Raw genomic sequence first — 25,807 nt, 5'->3', positions numbered from 1 at the left:
TATTTTCTATATAGAGAGGGAGATAAAAGATATATGTGCACACAGAAAAACATCTATATATACATGTACACACATGTATATGTACATATACAACAAAAATTATATTTACAAATATTGTTCATATCCTGCTTTTGAATGTAGCCTATTGTTGTGTCTTAGTCTTACATTGTGAAAATTATTTCATGTTAATAGAGTGTTATATGATGTCATTTTAACAATTGCTTGGTATTATACCCTATGTATATATCATAATTTAACCGTTCCTTTGCCGTTGAACATAGCGTTGGTTAGATTAAGCTTGGCTATTTCTAACAGGAAAATGTAAATATAGTGCTTAAACTAAATTGGAGGTTATTTTCTTTCATGCAAATTAAGTGTCAAGGCATGCACGGACATTCCCACAGTACCCAGGCTCCTTCTTGTTATTCTGCCATCCTTAGAGTGTTGCCTTGTGTTCCAAAATGGTTCAGATCTAACCATTACATCCAGAATCCAGTAAGCCAAAGAGAAATGGCCAAAGAACAGAGACTTCTTAGTGAATGTTGACTCACAACACTTCCAATAGCCACAAGTTAGCTACAAGGGATGGCCAATGTATGAATGCTTTACTGGGTGGCAATGTGCCCATCTACAAAACCAGAGTTATTGCTGAGGAAAAAAAGATGTGACGATGGAAGAAAAAAAAGTCTCTGACACAAACAGTTATCTTGTTTCCAATTTTTTTGCTATTGTTAATAATGCTGTGATGAACATCCGTGCACATAAACCCATACACATATCTCTGATAATTTCCTTGGGATAAATTCCCAGAAGAGTAAGTGCTCAGCTCAAGAATATACCAGATTTTAAGAGTTTTGATGCCTATTGCCAAACTACCCTCCAGAAATACTGTATCAACTTCTACTCTCATCAGCAATGTAAGTTGGGGAGAGGAAATGCTTTATAAGACTCTATTTAATTTGACTGTTCAAAGATTCCATACCTTTTGCAAGAAAGATAAAGATCCCCCACATCTCTGGAAAAGTAATGATTGGGAAGATTTCTGGAAAAAAAACAAAAATAAAAACAAAAACTCAGTGTCAAGTGAAAAAGCCTTTTTCAAAATCTAATAACATCAAAGGAAATGCAACCTAAGGCCTAGCAATGGAAAAGACATTGCTAACTTTGGTTATTCAGTATATTTTAAAAGGGATGCATGAGAAAACAAACAACATAGTGTAGTGGAAAGAGCATTGGATTTAGTGCCAAAAGACCTGAGTTGGAATCTCAATTTCTTTACTGTGACTCTAGGTAAGCTATTTAACCTCTCTTAGTTCATTTTCTCCATTATAACAATAGGACAGTTAATATCTCTCTCTCCTTTGTAAAGTTTAAATTTGTTAATGTGAAAAGATTTAATCATCGTTGTATTTGAATCGAAATTTGCACTCTCCTTAAATTTTATGATACTACAATTCAGTATTTTATATCCTTCATAACTGAATAAAGATGAGTAATAAATTATTTTTCTTCAATAAAAAGAAAACTTAATAAGACATTCCTCATGGCTTACTATTGTTTTTGCTATTGGATTTTTTTTGTTATTTTTATCACTAAAGGATTTGAAAATTTTAAATTAATTTTATTAAAGCATCATTTACATACAATAAAATCCACTCATTTTAAGTGCCCAGCTCAATGAGTTTTGGCAAGCGTATGCACTGTGAAATCACCTCAGTCAAGATGTAGAATGTTTCCATCAACCCCAGAAAGTTCCCTCAGTATTACTTTGCTGTCAGTTACATTCCAGGCAACCTCTGATCTGAACTGTATCCCTGTTAGTTGTACCTTTTTTCAAATGTCATAGAAAAGGAATCATACATCATGTACTCATTTGTGTCTGTCTTCTTTCGCTCAGTATATTTTTGAGATGCATCCATGTTATTTCATGTATTTCTTTTCTGCTTATTGCTGAGTAGTACTCTATTGTATGAATATACAGGTATGAATATATCATTCACCTGTGTGCACATTTGAGTTCATTTGAATAGTTTACAATTTGGGGCTCTTGTGAATAAAGCTACTGTGAACATCAGTCTACCAGTCTTTAGTGGACATTTTATTTTGAAAGAATGGGGGATAAATACCTTAAAGTACAATTGCTAGGGCATATAGTAAGTTCATGTTTAATTTCACATGAAACTGACAAACTGTTTTCCATAATGGTTGTGCCACTTTGCATTTCACTAGCAATGTGTGAGGTATCCTGGTGTTCCACATACTCACCTACGTTTGATATTCATAGTCTTTTAAAATTTTTGCATTCAGGTATGTGTGAAGTGGTATCTCACTGTGGTTTTAATTTGCATTTCCCTGATGAATAATGATGTTGAGCATCTTTTGATAGACTTGTTCTTGACAGTTTTCATATTTTTTTGGTGCAGTGTTTGTTCAGGTCTTTTTCCTGTTTTAATGGATTGTCTTCCTTATTATTAATGTGTATTATGTTCTTTATATATTTTATTTTGTAGAGTGTTAAGACCTTTTCCCATTTTTAATGGGTTGTTTGCATTCTCATTGTTGAATTATAAAAGTTCTTTGTATATTCTGATTATGATTTCTCTGTCAGATATATGTATATGTATGAATATTTTTTCCAGCCATTGGATTGCTTTTCATTTTCTTAATGGTATATCTTGAAGAAGTTTTTAATTTTGGTGAAGTTCAAATTACCATTTTTAAATTTGAAGATTAGTGCTTTTTGTGTCCTATCTAGGAAATGTTTGCCTATCCTAAGCTGACACATTATTTTTTCCCACATGATCTCCTAGAAGTTTTGTAGTTTATCTGTGACATTTAGATCTGTGATTTATTTTGAATTAATTTCTCTGTATGGTATAGACTGTGGGCCAAGGTTTATTTTTTCTAATATAGATATCCAATTGTTACAGTACCATTTGTTGAAATGACTATCCCTTTCCCATTGAATTACCTTGTTACTTTTGTCAGAATGAATTGATCATATACATGTAGATCTATTTCTGGATTCTCCATTTTGTTCCATTGAGTCTGTCTACCCTTTGACTATTCCATATTGTCTTGATTGCTATAGCATTTATAGAAGGTCATGAAGCCTTCTATAAATCCTCCAATTTCTTTTTCAAAATTGTTTTTACTATTCTTGTTGTTTTACTATCCTTTGGCATTTCTGTGTAAATGTTAGAATCAGATTCTCAATTTTTACAAAAATGAGTTCTATAATTTTGGTTGTCATTACATTGAATTTCGTTGTCATTACATTGAATTCAACTTGGGGCAAATTAACATCTTAACAATATTGAATGTGCCAATCCATAAATACGGTACATCTCTTTATTTAGAATTTTAAATTTTTCTCAGGAATATTTATTGTTTCCAGTATACAAATCTTTTATGTTTTTTGTTACATTTATTTAAAAATATTTTGTTTTTGATATTATCCTAAATGTTTTTTAATGTTTATTTTGTAGTTGTTTGTTGTTATTATATAGAATACAGTTGTTTTTTTTTTCTTGGATGCATCCTGAAACATTAATTCTAATTGTTTATTTCTTTGTTTTTTTTTATAGACTCAGGCTTTTCTGTCATGTCATTTGTGAATAAAAACAGTCTTCCTGAATATTTGTTCCTTTTATTCCTTTTTTCTTGCTTGATATGACTAGCTAGGACCTCTAGTACAATATTGAATAGAGGTGGTGAGAGCAAATATTTTTGCCATATTCTCATTCTTAGAGAACATTTGATGTTTCATCAGTAACTATATTTGTTGCAGATATAGTTACTGTGTTCATTATCAATGTTGGAGACTCTTTCTATTCCTAATTTGCTGAGAGATCTTATCATACGTGGTTGTAAGAATTTCATCAAATGTTTTCTCCAGTTTCTACTGAGATTATTTATTTCTCCTTTATTTTGTTGGGGTGATGGATTACATATATTAGTTTTCAAATGTTAAACCATCCTTATATTTCTAGGATCAACCTTACACGGTCGTGAGGTATTACTTTTTTTCTAGCTATTGATGGATTTGATTTGCTAAAATTTTTATTTTTACATCTATGTTAATGAGGGGCATCGGTTGATAGTTTTTTTCTTGTAATGTCTTTGACAGTCAAACTAACTATTAGCTACTAAATTTGAACTTGTTAGCCTAGGTTTTAGGCTGTGGAAAACTCTAGTTGATCCTCATTCTCTATAACTTAGTGGAAATGTCCAAACTGTCTCTCTGAACATCTTGACAAAGCTTGGATTTTTAGGCTTTAATAGGGTAGGTCTAGAGTAAGCCTTACTATAAGACAACATGGTCATTTCTTCTAGAGTAGGACCTCTCTGGTGTCTCAGATAAATGCCTGGGGTGCTAACAAGAACTCTCTTCTTAGGCTAGGTCAGAACTCCAACATCTTCCAGTAGCATTCAACCTCTGGTACCTCTGTTCTACCCTCAGGCCTGCCATGATAAGCTCCGTATAATCTTGCCCCAGAATATGGGTCCCAGTCCTCGGTGAAGAATTCATGGCAACTCCCATACAGACTCCTCACTCTTCTTTCATCATCCAGCACAGCTCCCTATTCCCCAGTGCCCTGATATGCAGTTTCCATCCACTTGAGTAGCCCCCAACTCCTGTCTCTGCCTCTTAGGTCAACTAGACTATCACACTCTGCGCGGACTCCAGCTTTCTGTACCACAGTTGGAAACTTGGGAAGAGACCTGGATGAACATAGGGAGTGAGTTTCCCTTCTTTTGGGGATTGTGCTTCTTGTTCAATACCTGAAAATAGTTGCCTTATACATTTGTCTAGTTTTAGAGTTATTTATGAAAATAAGCAGAAGTCCTCACGGTTTTGTTTTATATAAACTCTTTGACTTGTGGCTGCCAGAGGGAAGATATCAGAAACATTAGGACAAAGACAAAATGGATTTTTTTATTATCTCAAAGATGTGCTGAAGGCAAGATGGTTGCAGGCTGTATACAGACATTTTAGAAAATATCATACTTCTCAGTCATTTTAAAATCTTATCTTTTCACCTATTTCCCAAGAACCCTTTTATTCTCATAATATTCTACAAAATCTCTTGATAATAGCCACCCACTGAGTTAATAAGAAAAGTCCAGGCCAACTGATCCTTGTTGCATTCTGAACGAAATAGAAAAATTGAGACCGAGGGAAATGCAAGAGGGAAAACCTACCTGTGTGCTTCACTAAGAAGGACAAGGAAAAATTACCTATGCTTTTCCTGAAACCAAGTGTACTTGGCCAGATATGTAAGAAGGAGCTTCTTGGCCCATCTAGGATTCAAGGATCCATTTACAAGAACTAGATGCAAATCCTTGATCCCAACTTCAAAGAAGAAAATGATGAAGGAGACTTCAACTCTCTTTCTTCCCACCAACGCCCCTCCCTTCCACCTAACTTGGAGATTCTGCACTTGTTGTATCAAATATCTATTGCTGTATACCAAACCAATCCAATACTTAGTGGCTTAAATAACCACAATTTTATTCTCCCTGATTCTGTGGTCAGCAGATTGGGCAGAGTTCAGTTGGGTGGTTCCTTTTCTGGTCTCCCCTGGGGTTGCTCGTGTTTTTATAGTCATCTGTCTGCTCATATGGGGCTGTTTAGTCCAAGCCTCACTCAAACATCTGGCAAATGGTGCCAGCTGTCAGCTGGACCATGGGTCAGCAAGAGGCCAGAAGACTTCTTCACATAGTGGCCGTGTTCCAAAAGCAGCAAGAGATGGAGCAAGCCCAACTAAGAAAGCATTTGTTATGCCTCTGCTTGGGTCACATTTGTTAACGCCCTGTTGCCAAAGCAAGTCACATAGCCAAGGCCAGAGTCAATGTGGGAAAGGACTACTAGAGGGTATGGATACCAGGAGGTATGATTCACTGGTGCCATTACTGGAACAATCCACCATGTTACTGAGATCTCCAACCATGGCCCTAAGCCCTGGTGTATTTGTGTTATCTGCCTTCAGCAAATCTTCATTATCACAACATGCTTCTCCTAACAGAAGATGCGACAAACTGGAAAGACAGGAAGAGGGACTGCTGATTCCTAAGTCTGTTTTGCCTTAGCAATTTGACACAAATAGCCAGGGTTTCATTCCTGTAAGCGTAGTTGTAGCAAACATGAACAGGTACAATGCTACTGGTTGTTGATATCAAACCTCCATTTTCACTTCTGCTGTAGGGCTAGAAAATATTTAGAATATCAACCCCGCCCATATATGTCAGTTACTTGCAATATACCAATCCAAGTCTGATAAGTACCCTAGGCATAATTCACAGACTCACAGGCTCCTTAGCACTTGCCCAAACCCTCCAAGTTATACTTGGAGAAACTGAGGCCCAGAAAGATCAAGGGACTTGTTCCAAATAGGTCATGCAAGAAGTAGATAGGAAAACTAAGCTTGGAATCCAAGTCTTTCCATTGTTACACCCATGTGTTCTTTATTAAGCAGTACCACGACTGATTTTCATGTGATTTAGTTCCGCCGTTGTGGACAACATTCTCTTAAACTGCTGCCTTAGTTTATGTATTTAAGATCTGCATTCCAGTCACAGACACTAAATGTAAGCTTTCTTAATTGATAAAGAGAAGACAGAAGACATTTGGAATTTCCTACTTCGTATCCTTTATACAGTTTGATAGGAACATATTTCATCACTGCAATTCCATCTCATGATTTTAGGGGTGGATGGGAATGAAGAAGAAGTGTTATTATAAGCACAGATGCAAAACCATCTTTTCTGAATTCTCTCACCCCATGTTTTCAGCAAAAGCACCCCAGAGCCCTGACTCCACCAATCAGCCCTGACACCAAGGAATTTCAGCACCACCATTATTGCCTTAACATGGCAGCCATCCTCAGAAATATTTCTGTTCTGATCCAGTCACCTATTTATACATGCCCCAGAACCACTTCAGTCCCAACACTTTAGGATCTGCACTGCTTTTCTCCCAAAAGCAATCAATCACTGAAAGCAGGTTTGAACACTCCTTTGAAAGGAGAGTCAACTTGTGCTCTTTAACAGACTAAGGGGCAAGACACTGGAAATACAACTATCTCTTGCATCTAATAAAATCCAAGTTGTCTCTCTGAACAAACAAAGGGGCATAAAACAGAAGATAAAAACCCTGGGGCCACTTGGGGCTACTCAGACTTCCAGGACCTTATGATTTCGGGTGGTCTGGCCGAACCATGAATTTTACAGTTACAAAGGCATGAGCACTCGATACAACTACAAATCACTAATAAGACTGTACAAGCACACATTGAAAATTCAAATTCATCTTTAGCAAGTGAAGGGTGTGCTAACAGGAGAAAATATAAACAGCGCATGGAGAGAGATACATAAGAAAGGTACTAACGCACCAATTCAAACTCTTGTCAGACATCTCTTTAGTGCTCCTGTCAGCAGGAAGCCAATTACTTGGGAAAGAATGAAGTTTGTTTTATGAGCACAATATTACAAACGCAGCCCCTTCATCCTAACATCAAGGAAGAATTTTGCATTTCCAATAGAAGCCAACAGTGCTCTGCAGCTGATGAGCTGGTAGTTTGGAGGTTAAAGCTAGGGGAGGACTATGAGAGGAACCAAAAAGCTCCTTAACCCCCTAAATCTAGCTCTGGTGATTAATCTATACAATTAATTTGTGATAACCTGCAATGGAAGACCCAGGCCCTCAGAGCACAGTAACTAACAGTAGCATAACTTAGCACCACTTTTGGCTTCATGGGCTTCTAAGGGTCTCTGATGTGACAAGCCTTGAATACTTGTGGCATTGAAAGCCTATGATCCTATTCAGAGGGACAGACAGAGCAACATACAGCATCATCTTCCATTTCATAACTTACAGATATAATTATTATTTAATCATGTAATCATCCCTAAGAAGAAGCTTTTTGAAGGTTTGCACATGAAAACAATGCTTTTATTAAAAAGCCAACTTTGCCTTTATGCTGAACACAGAAACATCTAATTTCTCTCATTTTGTTTATATATCCCTTTCCTTCATATTTGAGCAAATGGAGGGCAGGATTCTTAATTACTTCTCACAGTGTGCTTGGTTAAATAATGGTGTGAAGTGCTTCGCTGTGTTCCTAAACATCTGCCAGATTTTTTTCCCAGGGAGGAGTAACACGAATAAGAAAAGGAAAGGACTCAGGCCATCTGACAGATCATTTGGATGATAGAAATATCACTTCTATGCCAGGGCACAGTGTTCAGTATTTCTAATATGATTATCATGATTGTCCCAGAAAGCTACTACAAGTTGACCGTGTAACCTATAAGATTAAATACAGTAAAATACAGAACAAACACCTGAAAAGACCTACCATGGCTTTTCCATGTCCCAGATGCAACATTCCTTGAAACTTTGACAAAAAGAGAATGAGAAAGATTCTATGCAGTCTCCTTGGGCGAGCTCCTTCGCTGCTGTGGTTATGATTTTAGCATAATGATATCAGTTCTCTTTCCAAAGCTTAAATAAGTTCTAATTTCCATTGTGATTTCTTCTTTGACCCATAGTTTATTTAGAAGCATACTGCTTAATTTCCAAATATATGAGGATACTTCTAATTATCTTTTCATGATTGATTTTTAGTTTAATTCTACTGTGATCAGAGAACATCCTCTATATGAATTTAATATTTGGAAATTTGTTGAGACTCACTTTCGGTTGCACTGCAGTTGTTGGATGCCGTGTGTTCCTGTTTGTTAATTGGGTCAAGTGTGTTAACCATGTTCAGTTCTTCAATATCCTTTCTAATTATTTTCCTCTGCTCATCCTATCAGTCACTGAAAGAGGTCTATTAGAATTGCCTAAGACTATTGAGGGTTTGCCTTGGACTCACTTTGGTTCTATCAGTTTTTGCTTTGTCAACTTTGACACTTTCTTATTATATCCATGCAAATTTGTCAGTGTTACTTCCCGTCAACTTAACCATTTTATCATTGTGGAATATCCTTCTAGTAGTTCTTGCCTTAATGTCTACTTGGCATTATTCATTTAGCAAATGAATACTTGGAGTGTTATTCATTTAGCAAAACAGCTTTCTTTTGGTTAATGTTAGTAAGGAACATCTTTGTCATCTTTTATTGTCTACCTTTCTGCACCTTTATTTTTAAGCTGTTTACTATTGGCAGCATAAAGTTTTTAAATCCAATTTGACAGTATTTGTCTTTTAATTGAAGTATTTAGCCTTTCATGTAATGCACTTAGTGATATATATGGGTCTAACTCTACTATCTTGCTGTACATTTTTTCTTTCTCCAATTTGTTCCATGCTCCTTTGTTCTCATTTCTTGCCTTATTTTGTTTTAATAAAACATTTTTATTATTCCATTCCCCCTTTTACTATCTGGTTGATCATACTTTTACTATTCCTTTAAGGGTTACCTTGGATTAAAACTGCCTCCTTGACTTTGACTATGACATAACGCAAGGAACTTAGAACAATATAGTTCTGTTTATCCATTTTCCAGCCTTTTGTTCTATTTTTGTCATGTGTCTACCCCATAGATATTTAAACCCCACAAAACAACATTATTATTATTTAATGCTTTCAATATTCATGTAGATCTACCCATATATTTACCCCTCACATTGCTTTTCATTCTTCCTTGTCTCTCCATGCTCCTGTCTGGAATCATCTTTCAGAGGAACTCACTCCAGTATTTACTGTAACACAGGTCAGCTAGTAATAAAATTATCTCACTTTTTAGGGGGCAGTGGGTGAGTCTAAAATTATTCTTTTTGATTTCTTTTCAAAGGGCATTTTTACAGGGATAGAATTCTAGGTTAGCTTATGTTTTGACAATTTTGAGTAAATAATTCAAAGCAATCTTTCAAAACTTTGAACAGACAATGTCGTTGCTAGCTAACCTCCATTGTTTCTTTGGGGAAGTCATATGACTTATTTTGGTTTCTGTCTGCTTTCAATACCCTCTCTTCTTTTGTTTGCAGTGGTTTTACCATGATATGCTTAGTATGACATTCTTTATATTATCCTACCAGCCATTTGTAATGCTCCCTTGGTATCTTTCACTATTTTTGAAGAATTCTTGGCCACCATCCCTTCAAATGTGGCTTCTGTTCCAATCTCTTTCTTTTTTCATTGAGGTGTTCTAAATGTACCCCTCAATGAAAACCATGTTCAAAATATGTTTGATCTATTTAACTAGATCCCATATTTCTCTTATGCTGAGAGTATTTTCTGGTTTATCTTCCAATTCACTAATTTTCTCTTAACCATTCTTTATCTGCCATTAAACATATCTATTGAGTTATCGAATTTCAGTTGTCATTTTTCACTTTTAAACTTTCCATTGTTTATGTTTAAAAGTTATTATCTGTTAAAATTCTCCATCTTACCCTTTATTTTCATCATGTTTGTAAAGTTTCTGTCAGATAACTTTAGTATCTGGATCTCTTCCAAGTCTGTTTCTGTTGTGCTTTTTCTCCTGATTTTCAGAAACCTATGCTTATCTCCTGGAATTGCCAGTGATTGTTTATTGAATTCTAGATATCAAAATTTGAAGAAATAGTTTGATACCATAGATAATGTCACCTTGTTCAAGACTGCATTTACTTTTGCTTCTGACAGAATATAGGAATGTCATCTTAATCTGATCAGAGAATGATCTGTTTTGTGGGACTGATCTATTTCTGGTCCATGCTCATTCCTAGGGTATAGGCTGCCAGAGGCCTAAATACAACCCTGGAAGGTTTGCCAAGGTCTTCCTCCTTGAGCTGGCCCTGAATTCCAGTTTCTGTCCCCTAGCCCATGAAACAACCCAAAGTTATGTTTGGCTTCTCTACCTTTCAGCCATCAATGTCTGCTCAGTTTCTCAACCTCTCTGCTGCTTCTTTAGACACTTCTTTAGACACTTTAGACACTTTTCCCTTTACGTCGAATTTACCTCTCTGTACTCTTCTCTCTAAGACCTTGGCCTCTCAAGCTGTAGTTGCTCTGGTAGCTCTTCAATGCTTCCAACAGACTTTTACAAGATACATCTTGTCTAGATTTTTCAGTTCACTATCACCAGAAAAAGAGATCTCCTCTCAGCCCCCCCCCACCAAAATACTTCTAACTTTTTTAAAATAAATGTTTATTCATTTTTGAGAGAGAGAGCATGAGCAGGGGAGGGGCAGAGAGAAAGGAGACAGAGGATCTGTAACGGGCTCTGTGCTGACAGCAGCAAGACTCGAACCCATGAACCGTAAGATCATGACATGAGCTGAAATCAGACTCAACCGACCGAGCCACCCAGGCACCCCACTTCCAACATTTTTAACATCTGATCCTAGCAGGAGCAGAAATGTGACCATTCCCATAAAATGCTAGTTGTCTTAGGTTTAGCTAAGAGGAGATTCATCGCTTCCAGGGTGAGGTGGCTCCTATTTGGCCAAGGGCAAGTCTCAGCAGCACAGAGCAGCTGTGTGCTATTAGCAGCCAGCATTCACAACAGCTGTCCAAGTGATGTGTTTGGTGGAAAGGAGACCTAGGAGGGCATCAATGGCATGGAGTACAATAGATATCCTAATCATTTCAGTAATGCATTTTTTTTTTAACTTTTCAGTTTTTATCTAGGTCTTTCCTGTTCCCCTGCCTGCCCCATTGCTAACATTTTTTCTGGCCCCTCAACAATTGGGGTATTTGAAGGGGAGGATGGAATTAGGGGAAAAGAACCCACTTAGAACATGCGCACGCGCGCACACACACACACACACACACACACACACACTACCTCCAACACCATTCCTAGACCAATCGCTGCTGCCCCAGTGGTATACCCCATTTAGCCTCTTTATTTGGAACACTTTGTCCTGATAAGCAGAACTCTTAGGCAGAGTCCTTTCAAGATTCCCCCAAACTTGCTACTTCTTGCTATTTCACCAAGTGTCCAAATAACCCATCAGAAAGTTTGCATCTCATCTTTCCAAAATCTCGGTATATAAGACACTCCTCCTGTATCCTTCTTCCATTGGTCTAATTTTCAGGAGCATCTCCACATAACCTCTTTCCTTTAGGATTTTCCAGGCCACAGTCAGGGCCCAATCTCTGGCTCCAGACTCCAGAGGACACAGGTTAACCTCTCCCTAGTGCACACAGCTGTGTTCCCATGGTGACACAGGGATGGATGGGTTTCTTTCTACAGCTCAGCCAACAGTCATTTAGGATGAGATGTCAGGCTCTCTTTCTAGCAAACACCACACTTTCTGCTAAGGCTCTCTTACATGGCATAGTGTAGAGGGAGGCATTCTCTTTCCCTTAACCCATGAGGAGGGGAAGGGAAACAAAATTCTGATTCATTTGAAAAGTGCAGAACACAACTACAATGCCTAAAAAGATGTTTGGTAGGTGAAGGACTATGGGGTATTTTCTCATTTCTTTTCAATTAGTCCATTTTTTTTATGTTTATTGCTTTCTGAGATACAGAGAGACACAGACAGAGACAGAGCATGAGAGGGGGAGAGGCAGAGAGAGAGAGAGGGAGACACAGAATCCGAAGCAGGCTCCAGGCTGCAAGCTGTCAGCATAGAGCCAGACACCAGGCTCGAACCCACAAACCACAAGATCATGACCTAAGCCGAAGTCGGACACCCAACCGACTGAGCCACCCAGGCACCCCTCAATTAGTCCATTTTTTGAAAGCATTTCTGTCTTAAATGTGGTGGGCAACGTCTTGGTACGCTTGTCCTTTTATGCTTCTATCAGAATTCAGGAAGCCTCAGAAATGTTGTACTTGTATCTAACACAATTTCCCACAAGATACTATGAATTATTAATTACTTGATTCTAAAACATTATTTTTAAAACCTAAATGTTTAACTTAATAGAATTTTTTCTCTGGAGAGGAGGATTGTCAAGTTTAGAAAGAACATATAGAAAACGGGCTATTACTACACAGTTGGCATCTCCCCCCTACTGAGTGACATAGAATCAGCATTAAGATCTGACTTTTATAATAATTTCATTTTAGCAGACCACATTAGACAGAGCTTTCTTTCCTCTGCACTTTCACAAGCCATGAAAACAGAATATTTCAAGCCACTGTCACTATGTCTGAATTTCCGGACACCAGGTATAACGTATATTCTTTAAAGAGTCCTAATTACTCCTTTTAATTGATCCCTGAGCATTTACTGAGGGCTTGACTCTGGCCTCGGTGCTGAATCACAAAACCCAGTAAGAAATGTTGCTTCCCTCAAGAACTTGCAGACTAGTGAGGGAACCAGAAAAATAAACAGATCATTAATATATGGCTGAGCACTGAGGATGCTGTGGGACCCCAAAAGAGAGCAACCAGCCTGTCTTGGGTGGTCAAGAGGGGCTTTTAGGCTTTTAGAAGCAAGTGCCATTTGAGTTATCATAAAGAACAAGGACAAATTACCCAAATGATTCTCAGTTTTTTATCCTGGGTGACTGAGTGCACGTTGGTGACATCAATGAAGATGGAAAATATGTAGGCATGATATACAATGAAAGATCGTGAATTTCCTCTTGTAATTGGTGGGCTTGGGCTATTGTCCCAAAGAAGCAAAGATAAGTTGTAAACATTTGGACATATAAGAATAAAACTCAGGGGTATTTAATATAGAAATACAGATTTTAGAGTCATCAGCATTTAGTTGGCATTGAAATCTCGACAGTAGGCAAAATCATGAAGAGAGAACATATAGTAGTTTTACACTGCCTGGCTTATGCATCTTTTTGAGAATCTGATTAAAACAATGGACTCTCTTCCAAGAAAAATGTCCTTGAAGAAATTTTTGCATACACTTAACACTGAGACATGATTCCCTGAAGCTCATTCATGACTAAGAAAACATCGTGTGTAGGAAGAAGGGAAGTGAATTGATGATCGAAACTTCCTGAACCACGACCAAAAGTATTGATGTTCAAGATAGCATATAAGATAAAGCTGCCCAGACAAAGGAGACTTGAAAAAGTTGGGTTTCTGGAACTAAATACTTTGAATTTTATAGCTGTTTAACTATGTACTACCTGCCTTTGGAACCAGTTCAGTCTATAAAACACATTGCCACAAAAATCCAAAACCAGAGGCAATTTCGAAATATACATGTGAAATGGAGTTGGATCTATTCATATCACAGCTCCAGAGAATATATCAAGCTGGAAGTAATGAGTTCCAGTTTGTAAGGATTTTTACAGCTCAACAGAAATTGGCTTTTCTAAAGCTTTTGCCTTCCCCAGGTTTGCCAGAGCCCAGTGCTTATGCTCCTGCTATAAAATTCATTTCATTCCTTCTTGTTCACACATCAACTTTCCCCCTCAAAGTTTTAGGGTCTTTAGAACAAAGAACTAGTTCTTGTTTATCTTTGCCCATGATGCTCTTCCCCCACTCCACCAACTCTCCTGTAATACCTACCTAACACAAGGTCTTACACATTCGTTTCATAAATATTTGTGTAACTAATCAGTTGTCAACCCAATCACAGAATCTTCTAACACTAGCAAAGCAGCAATCATATATATGGAAGATAATGGAAACCAGAGGCTCCAACTGCCTCTTCCCAGGTAAGGTATGATGCCTCTCATGTCTGCAGAAATTGACCAGAAGAAGTATCACAGTAAATAATATTAATCAGCCCAGGGTCTCCCCATTACACTTGCCATGCTTGTATTGCACTGCATGGTGTGGAATGAGAGAAAATGGAGGGGGGTGGGGTGTGCAGGGAGGATGTAAGCTTCCAGAGGCAGACGATAGAATTCTCTCCTTATACCATATAAAAATTATCTCCTAGACAAAGGGAGACTATCATTTATGCAAAGCAAAGGACAAAACAGGTGTTAGTACAAGAATAGATCATCTCAGGGGTGGTAAACGGAATCCTTTGCTGTACAGAAATCAGGACAGAAAGCAAGAACACAAGTGCAAGAATTAAATCACAATTTAGCCTTGTTTGCTGTGTGACATTGCAACTAAGATTGGTGCAAACTGACATCTTTAAACATTTCCTATGAGCCTGAAGGGAGGCTGTGTTTTGACCTTTGCAGATTTACAGTCCTACCTAGTGTGAAATGGAGCAGAATGTCATTGATGTTTTCAGAAGAGTATTTGCTCTGGCCCTTGTTGATGCCTTCCTTACCTCACTCCAATAAATCTTCACTTTATGTTTACACGTAGAGAACTTTTGTCATCCGTTCCTATGCACAAAGGGTCTAAGTTTATTGCAATATTCGACAAGATGCTTTTTTTACTTCCTGGTTTGGGCTTGGGTTCGGTGTTACCGGTTTGTCCATCTTGAACTACCTAAAGGGCACTTGAGCGTCACAAAGCCTCACAATTCAAAAACATTAAATGAAATAAAAACACAGAGGGAGACCAATTTCAAACTAGTTTTTACTTCACGTGAGCCTCTTGAAGTAATACATAGCCTAAAATAAACCCTGGCTAGAACTATGGGTTGCCCAAACTATTTGTCTTTTCTACGGGAAGGTAAGGTTTGTTCCTTTTCCAGGGTGATTGCCTACAGGCAGACGTAGCTCTAGAGAATGCAAAATATTGTTTCCGTCTCTAACTAAAAAGAAAAAAAAATTCCAAACCAAGTAATTGCTTTGTCTCAGACAAAGAAAGCAACATAATAAACAGCACAGGATAGAGTTACTCTTTGGTAGGTTTGTCCTGTATGTTTACTGAGCAAAGCGCTTGATTCAGAAGATTCTGGAAGCAAGACTGGAATCATCAGTGAGGAAGGAGAAAAATGAGATAGGTGTCTGGTTGTGATGACTTACTCTGAAGATAGAAATTCAACAGTCAGGTTTATTTTTATAAATTCATACCTTTGCCTAGAATGTTCCCCACTTACCCCCACTGGAGCCTACCACACGATAGATTCATACCCATCATTCAAGCCTCTGCTCATACAGCATTTCTTTTGTCAGCCCCTCCTAACCCCACAAAAAGAATTCTTTTCTCTCCTTTGTCTTCCCATCTCATGTAATCACTTCCTTCTTAAGAGAATGTCTCCCCTTCTGCTTTGAGAGCACTTGGAAGGCCTGGATTATTCATCATTTTCTCCCCAAGACTTGTCATGATAAATGATGCAAAAAACTGCTTAGTAAATACATGCTGAATAAGTTTAGGTGGCTAACATTTAAAAAAAAATCCAGCCCCCAGATTCTGAAAGAATCTTCTCTCACCCAATGTCATGAAGACCAAGCCTGAGATTAGGGAAGCATACAAGAACACACTAGGTTAGGAAATCAGCCTTGGATATGACAAACTCTAGGAGTAAGCAGTCTCAAGGCCCTGCAGAGAAGAACTTTTATGAGAGAAGCTAACAGAAAAGAATTATCTATCACTTTTGGTTCATTTTCCAAGGGAATGTTAGCAAATGGGCACTTTTTTTTTTATCAGAAAAAAAATTAAAACAAAAATATTTACCCTGAAATATCCCCACATGCTACCTAATTATGTCTTGGGCAGAAATGTCATACACCCACACCGGCGTTACAGATCACATGGGTAAGGATTGGAAAGCTCTAGTCCCACTCAGAAATTGCTCAGTCCTGGTGATGAGCAGACACTTAATGCTATACTTAACAGGAGCAATTTAAAATGAGTGCCGCATGGGCCGCTGCACAGATCACCATGGACACTGTCCAAATGTCGCCTCATGGTATACTAGGAGCCCAAAGCTTATTGGAAAAAGGTCTACTTCTTTTCAGTATGCTTCCTTGTAAAAGTATACCTAGGTATGTACTGACTTACTAGAATTACTCCACTGCTGTATTATTTAAATAAATAACTTTCTCCAAAAGACTCTCACGATTCTCTGCAGGGAATGGAGAGACTTAGATAACAAATGCACACATTTGCACATGCAGACACACACACTCGTACACATGCACAATCATACCCCTGCGTGCAAACACATTCGCACACATGTTCACCCACACACTCATCCTTCCTCCCCCTCTCCCCCCCCCCCCCCACACACTCCCAATCAAACAGGGGAAGTAGCCCGGTGAATAGATTATTTTCAAGGACAGCCGTTACCCAAAGGAGGATGCCTTTTCAGTTTCAGTTCAGTTACCAGTTGGACTTTATAGAGGCTCCCAGTAACAATCCACATCCTAGAAATTTAAGTCTTGTTTATCATTAGCACAGACCACCACATCCATACAAACGTCTTCTGGATAGCTGGCGGGTCTTGACGGTATCAGAAATAATCTTGATATTTTTAAATCTCAGAAGAGTAAGTTAACATCACAAAATTACGGCTGATAAAAACAGCACAAAATTACGGCCGATAAAAATGATTTCGTGTTGCTTCTCTAACTCCCGTTAGTAAGTAAACCCCTTCTGTTTTTCCCACTCGGTTCATCTTAGCTGTACTCAAAAACGCACAGGGACAGATGCCTGTGGGTCCTGCTTACCAATGAGTGCCCACGGTTAGCACATAGTGAAGGGATGGGTGACCGGATGGGGGTGGTAAGCTCCCCAGTTAACACTAACTTTAGCTAACATGTGGATGTCTGCCACGACATACTATGGTCCTCTTCTCTGGAGAAACCAAGGGGGAAATCAGAAGCATTTTCACAAAGACTGAGCCTTTCCCAGGGGGTTCCACAGCTCAGCTATGCATTTCTCAGCATCCGTTTTCTCCAAGTGCTTGGTTTCTGTATGGAAGTTTCCTTCATTTAAAGAGACTAAAATCATGCACATACTTTTCATATAAATTATTCTTGTCCCTTTCCATAGTGACATTGGAAAGCAGCAACTCAGCTTGTACCTATAAACAGAAGGAAGAGCTGAGCAATTGTCCAAAGACACTAATCAGAGCAGCAGAAAATATGTATTATTCACAACCCGAAGCCTACATTTTCTCTCAGCTGAAATGTTTTGACCAGAAATTCAGATAATTATTTCAGATTTACATTTCATTTGTCTTAAGTAAGCATCATTTCACTTACACTAAAGATAAGGGAATTACCCTAAAGGTTTTTATCCAACCGTTTGTACTAAATAAATGAAATCCTAGAGTTAGAGTCCCAACAAAAGTATTAATAAATACATGCATGATTCTGTTACAGGGAGGGGTCCTACATAATACATGTACATGATAACTCTTTCTCTCTCTCTCTCTCTCTCTCTCTATATATATATGTGTGTGTGTGTGTGTGTGTGTGTGTGTATTTATTTATATACAATTTTTATATTTTTAATAAATTATATATAATTTTTACACAGAAAGATACATAAAAATCTACCTATACAGAATTGTCCCACCCCAATCATGCTTCTTGCACTTATAGTAATTGTAGCATCTGCAAAGCTACAAATTAAAAGAAAACAAAAGGACTCAAATGGGTCTTTGAAAACTGCCAAAGTAGAGCCCTTTTAGTTTAAACTAAGCCACAGTGTTCAATTCATCTCTGCCCTGGACGAAACAGTATCCATTTGGAATGCTACACGAAGATGTTTTGCTTTTGTGGTGATAATTGGCTCTAAACGGTCATAGTAATTAGCAGCATCAGGTGGCTCAGGCAGCATTTGGTCACCCATGGCCTATTTATTTGTGAGCAAATGGGAGGGTGTAGGGGTGACAGGAACAGACGGGGGGAAAGATACAAGTACTTCCCTGGCACCTTGCATGGATGCCTCATGCTGTCTTTCTCCCTCCGGCACCATCGTCAGTGCCTCCGGCTTCTGAGCCAAGTCTGAAGAGCCCGTGGGCAAGTGCCCATGCCACCAGCTGTTCTGGCTGCCCTTCCCCAACAGCCTCTTCCTTGCCCTCCACTCATCTGGCATGAAGAAGGCATTTCTGTGCCGCTACCTTCGATCTCTGCACACTTTGGTTTCACAGTTGAGGATTTTTTTATTTATTGGTTTGGTTTTGGTCGTTTTTTCCCCCCCAAGAGTCACAAGCCAGTAGGGCTGTAGTTAAGGGTTAATTGGGCATAAAGGCAACATGTGCAAAGACCCAGCTGTTCCTCTCAGGGAGGATTCCAGAGGGCTTTTATAACCGATTGCTACCTCTCAAAAACAACTCTGTAGTCTGATGGCAGTACCGGGAACCAAGGTGTGATCAAAGCCATAGGGAAGGAATGCCAAGCAGAAATGCCTATTTAAAAAGGCCCATGAAAAGGAGCAAGTACAGAAAAAGAAACACAAAGAGCCATGGTGGAGACTTGGGGATAAAAATAGAGTAGCTAATGTTTATTGAGCAATTACTATCCGCCAGGCACCATAGTAAGCAATTTACATAGACACCACACTGAGCTTGGAATCAATCAGTATTACCTCCGTGTTTTAAATGAGGCAACTGGCTTAACAGAAAGGTTTTAAAAAGTGATTGAACACCACTCAGTCTATAAGTACCGAACTATGATTCAGACCCCAAGTATCCCTTCTTGAGGCCCTCCTGGGAGTCTGGAGACTGGAGGTTTGTTTCTGGGCCAGCTTCTGTGTAGCAGAGTAACTTTCAGTGTCTTTACAGACAAGTGTGGGAATTTCAAGTATGGCTGACATGGTTCCTGCCTTGAAACCATCTGACAAGGTTATTTAAAATGTAGATTTCCGAGTCTCTTCTTAAATCTAATAAATCAGACTCTACAGCAAGGTGCTCAAAACTGCATTATTCATAATTCCCCCTGAGGATTTTTAGGTTCAATAAAGTTTAAGGAATGCTGGACTAGCCAATCTCTAAGGTACCCTCTATATGGAAAATTATATGGCTCTGGTGGCTCGTATGGCATCCAAGAAAATTGTTGCATTATTTATACTCAAATTGTTGCTTATTTAAAAGAAAATTCAAAATAGCCTTATTCAGTATAAATTATTTTACTCGCACGAGGTGATTTTGAATGACCCTCCTTTATTTCCAAAATTTCAAAGCCATTTCCAAAGGGTAAAGATTGCTTTCCAAACATTGAGGAAGTGAAAACCCTTAGGTTTAGGACTATTCTAAAAATGCCCTGAGCCCTGGCTGCATTTTTGGAATCAGACCTCTCTTAGGATGATTTTAAAGGAGTCAATACTCCTTTTGGATGTATGAACTTTTTGTTCTACTTTCAAATAATGCTCACATCTTACAACATACCTCTCAAACAATAAACTATATTAGGCTGAGCATATGGAAATGCTTTTTACTTGCAAAAACATTGAGTTCATATGATTCAATCCTCTGTGTGTGTGTGTGTGTGTGTGTGTGTGCGCGCGCGCGCGCGCGCGCACGTGCGTGCCTGTCTGTCTGTCTGCCTGAGCTGGGCACAGTCCCTGTGACTAGATACTTAGGTCTCAACTTACTTTGTCCTGATAATGCAGTGCTGTCCTATGTGCATTCTCGATAGATGTTAGGTGATGATACTGATGGTGAAATTTCCCATTCGGCTTCCCAGACTTTGTCCTAAATTCTTAGATCTTAATGAAAGGGGTAAATATTCACAGCTACAGTGGACCAGTCAGTGACCAAACTAAAAATCTAATATGGGACTTCGTGTTCCCATCATTCCCAAACATCATGTAACATACAAATACGTGCATCCAACCCAGAAGAGCCGGCAGCCTTTTCCCCAGTGAGTTTACTCTGCATATGTGAGTTTACTGTGTCTTTTAAAAGATGGCTTCGTAGTCTAGCAGATTTTATCAGCTGTGTACTTTCTCCTGCTACTCCAACCATTTTCCTTAAACTGAGTATTCAGTCGTTGTCCCTAAAAACATATCAATAGGAAAAAGAAATCTAAAAGCTAAACATTGGGTGAAATGACATGGATTTGCATGGATTAAATGCTTGGAGAAGAAATAAAATAGACTGAGCTCACTTGACCACGTGAAATATTTGTGCCTTTTTCCTCCTCTGTCTTCCTCCTCTGCGCCCACCCCTGAGTGCCAGCGGAATTATCTGGCAGCAGTGAGCCCTAACTAAAGCTTCTGGAAGCTCTCATTCAGCAGTGAAATTGTTGTCTTCCTCTGATCCTCAGATTATGGAGATGAGGGGGTGAATGCACAGCACTACGATTTCCTACCGAGATAGCTTTTCACTCTTTTCAGTGAGAAAAAGATCAAAAGGAAACTGGCTAATTAGCATACCAAAGGAGACAAAAACCCCTAGAGCTTTATCCTTGTTGCAATCCAATAATAAACACCCGAGTACAAAAAAGATTATTTGATAATGACACGCAGAATTGAAAGCCTTTGAAATAGCAGCTTCTAGAAAAAAAATTTTTTTTGGAAAGGAAAATATCCATAATTATACAGAATAATGCTTACACGTTGGGGAGCGGCTCTTTTTTCCTACGAGAGCTACTTGCGGAACTATTTTGCCTAAGAACGGCGATGTGGATTGCCTTTATCTGAAAAACTCAAAAAGCCTACAAAAGGCTTCAAATCCCTTCTCAAGCAAACATTCAGCTCTTTCGTATTCCCAAAAATTAAACACAGAGCTCTTGTCTTAAAAAATAAGTGTCCCCTTTTCCCAGACCAGTGCCCAGCCAAAGCCTGGAGCTCAAAACCAACGAAATTTGCGATTCTTTGAGGCTTATTATTCTTCTCTATAGCTTTTTCTGGTTTAGAAACTCTGATAGTCTCTGCAAATAAGGGCTTTTTTCCAAGTGAGTACAAAGGAATTGTTTAATTATAAACAAGTTACTCCCGGACAAGAGCATAGGAATCCACCAGGTCTACGGAGGGTGACAGCCTCAAAAAAAAATCAGACCCTCCACTCTCTGGGTTAACATTAATATTGCGGTGTTTTTCTTCCAGCATTGAGGGGATAAGAATCAACAGAATAGCTTTATCAGTAGTCACTCTGGGTTTGACTCAGCCGTGAGCGTGTCTGCCTCTTCTTCTAAGACACAAGGATACCACATTGATCAAGGGACCTTGGGCACATGGTCAAGCCTGGCTTCCCCAGGAGAAGCTGACCCACATCCCAATCAACTCTGGGACCTCAGCGGGACAGGAGTTGGTGGGACTGTGAATCTGGAGGGCAGGTGCTAATAGAGATTTTCTGCACAAAGGATTAGAGGTTGCCAAGCTCTAATTCCCATTAAAATGCCCACTGGCCACAGAGAAGTTGTTATTTCGCCTGGAGCTCACCCAGATAATTATAATGGACATGCCAGAGACCACTGGCTCTAAGCCATTTGAATTAAAAGCCCAGAGGCCTGAGTTATTAATACTTTATTCTGTTTCTAAGCAAAGAATCGTCATCAATGAGTCCAATGGTAATGAGTCTCTTTACAAGTCTGAGGTTGAGTAAGGCCTCTCCTATCTTATAGATTTATTAATTTTTTAACAATAAATGGGTGTGAAATGTGCCTCTGACTGGCCATCAAATAGCCTCTGTTTTTCTCCAGGACACAGAATTCTCAGGTTTGACTAGATCTCCTAAAGATCTTATTTTGCTAGTTTCCCACGGAATTCCTTCTCGTTTCTTTTTATAAATTGTTCATTTCCAATGAAACAAGACTCACATCAGAATTTTACTTAGAAAATGTGTCTAGGGGTGTAAAATAAATGCCATTTACCCACCACTCCAAAGTATTAATTAGACTTAGCTGTTTGCCAGCTAAGTACCAGAGGAGCCCATGGTGATTAGCTGCACTAATTGGAAATTCAAGTGGCGCTGATAACCACACAAAGATAATAGGATTATACCTTCCCTCCCTGAAAAGAGAAGTAGCTTTGTCATAACTGTTTAGATGATGGCTTTAAGCTGTTTCACACCTAACTACCCCCAGATAAAGGGAACACTTTTAGATTCTATTTTTATACCTACAAAAAAAAAAAAAAAAAAAGGAAGAAAAGAAAAAGAAAAAGAAAATTCTTCCAGGTGGCAACAAAAATACAAAAGAATGTACCTCTTTGTCTCTGGATCCCAACTTGCTCTCCAAGAAGCACAGAAAAGTGACTTTACTTGACTACCAACAGCAGCTCAAGTGGAGTCAGAAAGTCAGCTAGACTTGCCCCTCCCTGCAGGAACATAGCTTTAATTTGGGTTTGCAGAAACTCTTCCAGGAATTTTTGAACACATCCATTCTCAGGACTGCCAAAACTGTAGGTATAACTTGCATTTGGGAAAGCTAAGCCGACGTTATTATCTGCATTTTATACATTAAGAGACTATCATTTGAAAAGGTTAAGTGAGTCTTTCCCATTTCCTCTTCACTTGAGAAATTTCAATGTTTATAGAAATGGAAAGTTTTCCAAACCTGACAGGTCCCAGAGATATCAAGAGGCAGGGCAGGACTCCAGCAATTTCGGTCCTCTATCTCCTTACTGCGAGCCAAGCTCTGGACCAACTTCCCTAGACAAATTGCCTTTGTTGGGTTCAGATCCCTCTATTTTATCCCCATCAATAAGATCCCAATCTGGGTGAGGAACCAAAAATCTTGTGAGCGGGTCATGTTCACTGCCTTATCATCCCTTCTGATGCCCAGGCCAGCTGTTACAGACTATGACATAATCAATCACTAAAGAAAATTGCACAAGGGAAAAAAAGGAGGGTGGAGTTGGAAATCTTTCTCAGATGTTAAATATTCAGAAGAGATAAATTAACATATATTTATTTCAAGTAAAACGAAAAGCAAAGATATTCACACTTATAGTCAAAGTTCTGGTGGCCATGAGGGGTAGATTTTACCCCTGGATTGATCAGGTTCTTTCAGCAACTTGAGGGGCCAAGGTGTTTTCCAAAGTAAAGGTATGAAGCCAGGCCCACATTACCAACCTCTCTGGTTTGACAAAAAAAAAAAAAAAAAAAAAATTGTTTTTTTGGATAAATGTAATTGCATAGCCACTGGCTCTACCCACACTTGAAGGCATGCCTTCTCTAGCACATGGCCTGACTCACATGGAGAATCTCAGGAGGTACAAAAGCCATGTGGAGTTGCCATAGCAACTTAAGGAAGCCTGAAAATCCAACTTATCCCTACAGGTCTCCATCACAAGCCCGGGGCATAATTTTAGATATTCTTTGGATTGGGGCATGACATCTCCAGAAAACTCCATCTAAATGTTACCATTTATCAGGGAACGCAATGAATACTCAAGATCACATTCCTGAAAACGACTTTGGGGAACTGGAGTCTGAAGAAAAAGGTCCTCAGGGAATCACAGAGGTATTAGTGCAAAGAAAGGCGGGGAAACTATGGATGGATTCTGAGGCCCTTTCTGGGGGGAAAACCACACAGAGCACAGAGGCTTCCTAGGAAAAGCTTCACTGAACTCCAGGGTCAGGATTTCTAAAGGTGGAGAGGAGTCCACCCACAGTGGAGTAAATCAAAGACAAACTTTTTCACTGTGAAATTTTCACCTGGGTTATCCAATAACCAGAATAGGATTTCGGGTTCATTTGAATTTTAGGCCAACTGAGAAATAAGTTCCTCACTAGAATATAAGCTTTATGCAAGCACACACTTTGTTTTATTTATTTCCCTACCCTAATGCTGAATACTATGTACTATGTGCCTGGTTCATAGGAAGTACTTAGTCAATGTTGAAGGAAGGAAGGAAGGAAGGAAGGAAGGAAGGAAGGAAGGAAGGAAGGAAGGAAGGAAGGGAGGGAGGGAGGAAAAGAGGGAGGGAAGGAGAAAATTGTCGATTACAAATTTTTCTAAGTCTAAGAAAACTGAATCTTTGGCAGTAGAGAAACTTTAGTAACTGCAATTATGGCTATTCAGCCCTGTAACAGTAGCTTCAGAAGATATAGGGGATCAAATTAAATGTGTACTTATTGCCCTAAGGAAATAACTTGGAACAGATTTTTGTTTGTGTTTCTGTGTTAATAGAGAATGGAAGGGCAGTGAGGCAATAGCTATTGGAAGCTGGAGAAAAAGGGGACCTGAATTATGTGCGGGCAGAACAATTAGTAAAACAGTCGCTTGAGGTAACTTGAAAATTAGATGCGAGTACCCAGAAGTGCTGAGCTGCTACCAAAAAAAAAAACCAAAAAAACATGTGGCATCTGGAATTGTGTAGTGGGCAGAGCCCTGGCAAACCTCAAGATGGGGCTTAGTGATAGTTAGAAGGGCAGCGAGAAAATTGCTTTTGGAAGCCGGAGAAAAGAAAACCTAAGTCATGTATGAGCAGATTAATTAACAAAACTGTCACCTACAGTAACATGGAAAACAAAAAGGATACCTAATTAACTTGTGGATCCAACTAAGGCTCCATGCAGAATGTTGAAAGTAGCACCTGGCATCTTTTAGTTGCCTGAGATAAGTTATAGGAGGAGTAAGATGTACTAAAGAATAAGTTGTTCAGTTTTCATCATAATTTAGAGAAAATATAAAGGACTTTGGGGCTCAAGAGTCAAATGAATTCCCAGCCCCAGTGTGTTTTGGAAAACTATTCTCAAAGTGAGAAAGTGCCTCAAGAAAAGTATCACATTCAAGGTACTACCAGTAAAATAGGGTCTCAAAGTAAAGGTCAAATCAATAATGTTGTTTATGAAAATGCAAAGATTTAGAGCACTGCCTCATACACTCTAAGCTAGACAAAAAGGCTTCTAATAATCCTCAGAACTTATAGACTCTCAATGAGGAGGGGGGATAAAAAGGCCTCCTAAAAATATTAAGGGCATTGTCCCATAGCAGTTTGACTTGCAGGCAAAATATGAGAGAGGGGTCCATCCTGAAGAACTTTATGGGTATGATAAAGCTAGTGTCTAATAAAGTGAACCCATAATAAGATTTATAAGCAACCTACAAAGGCTTTAAGAGAATTATACTACATTTAACATTGCCAGATTGTACTCGAAGAGACACAAACATTCCAAAATGAAATTGGAATTTTAAAATGAAAA

At 38.7% G+C, this 25,807-nt stretch overlaps 1 long non-coding RNA gene across 1 annotated transcript in view; it reads right to left on the bottom strand.

Moving 5' to 3' along the window:
• Positions 1–36: 36 nt before the first annotated feature.
• Positions 37–25,807, bottom strand: part of LOC121013036 (uncharacterized) — a 106,809-nt gene continuing 81,038 nt past the window's right edge. The window contains exon 5 of the long non-coding RNA XR_005782470.1: positions 37–1,042. This is a non-coding gene — a long non-coding RNA (uncharacterized LOC121013036). The remainder of the gene's footprint in view (positions 1,043–25,807) is intronic.

The sequence above is a fragment of the Herpailurus yagouaroundi genome, unplaced genomic scaffold (assembly GCF_014898765.1).
Source record: "Herpailurus yagouaroundi ecotype Mexico unplaced genomic scaffold, PumYag 197, whole genome shotgun sequence".
NCBI classification, from domain to species: Eukaryota; Metazoa; Chordata; class Mammalia; order Carnivora; family Felidae; genus Herpailurus; species Herpailurus yagouaroundi.
The sequence above is the reverse complement of the archived record's forward strand: the minus strand, read 5'-3'. Positions and strand labels throughout refer to the sequence as shown.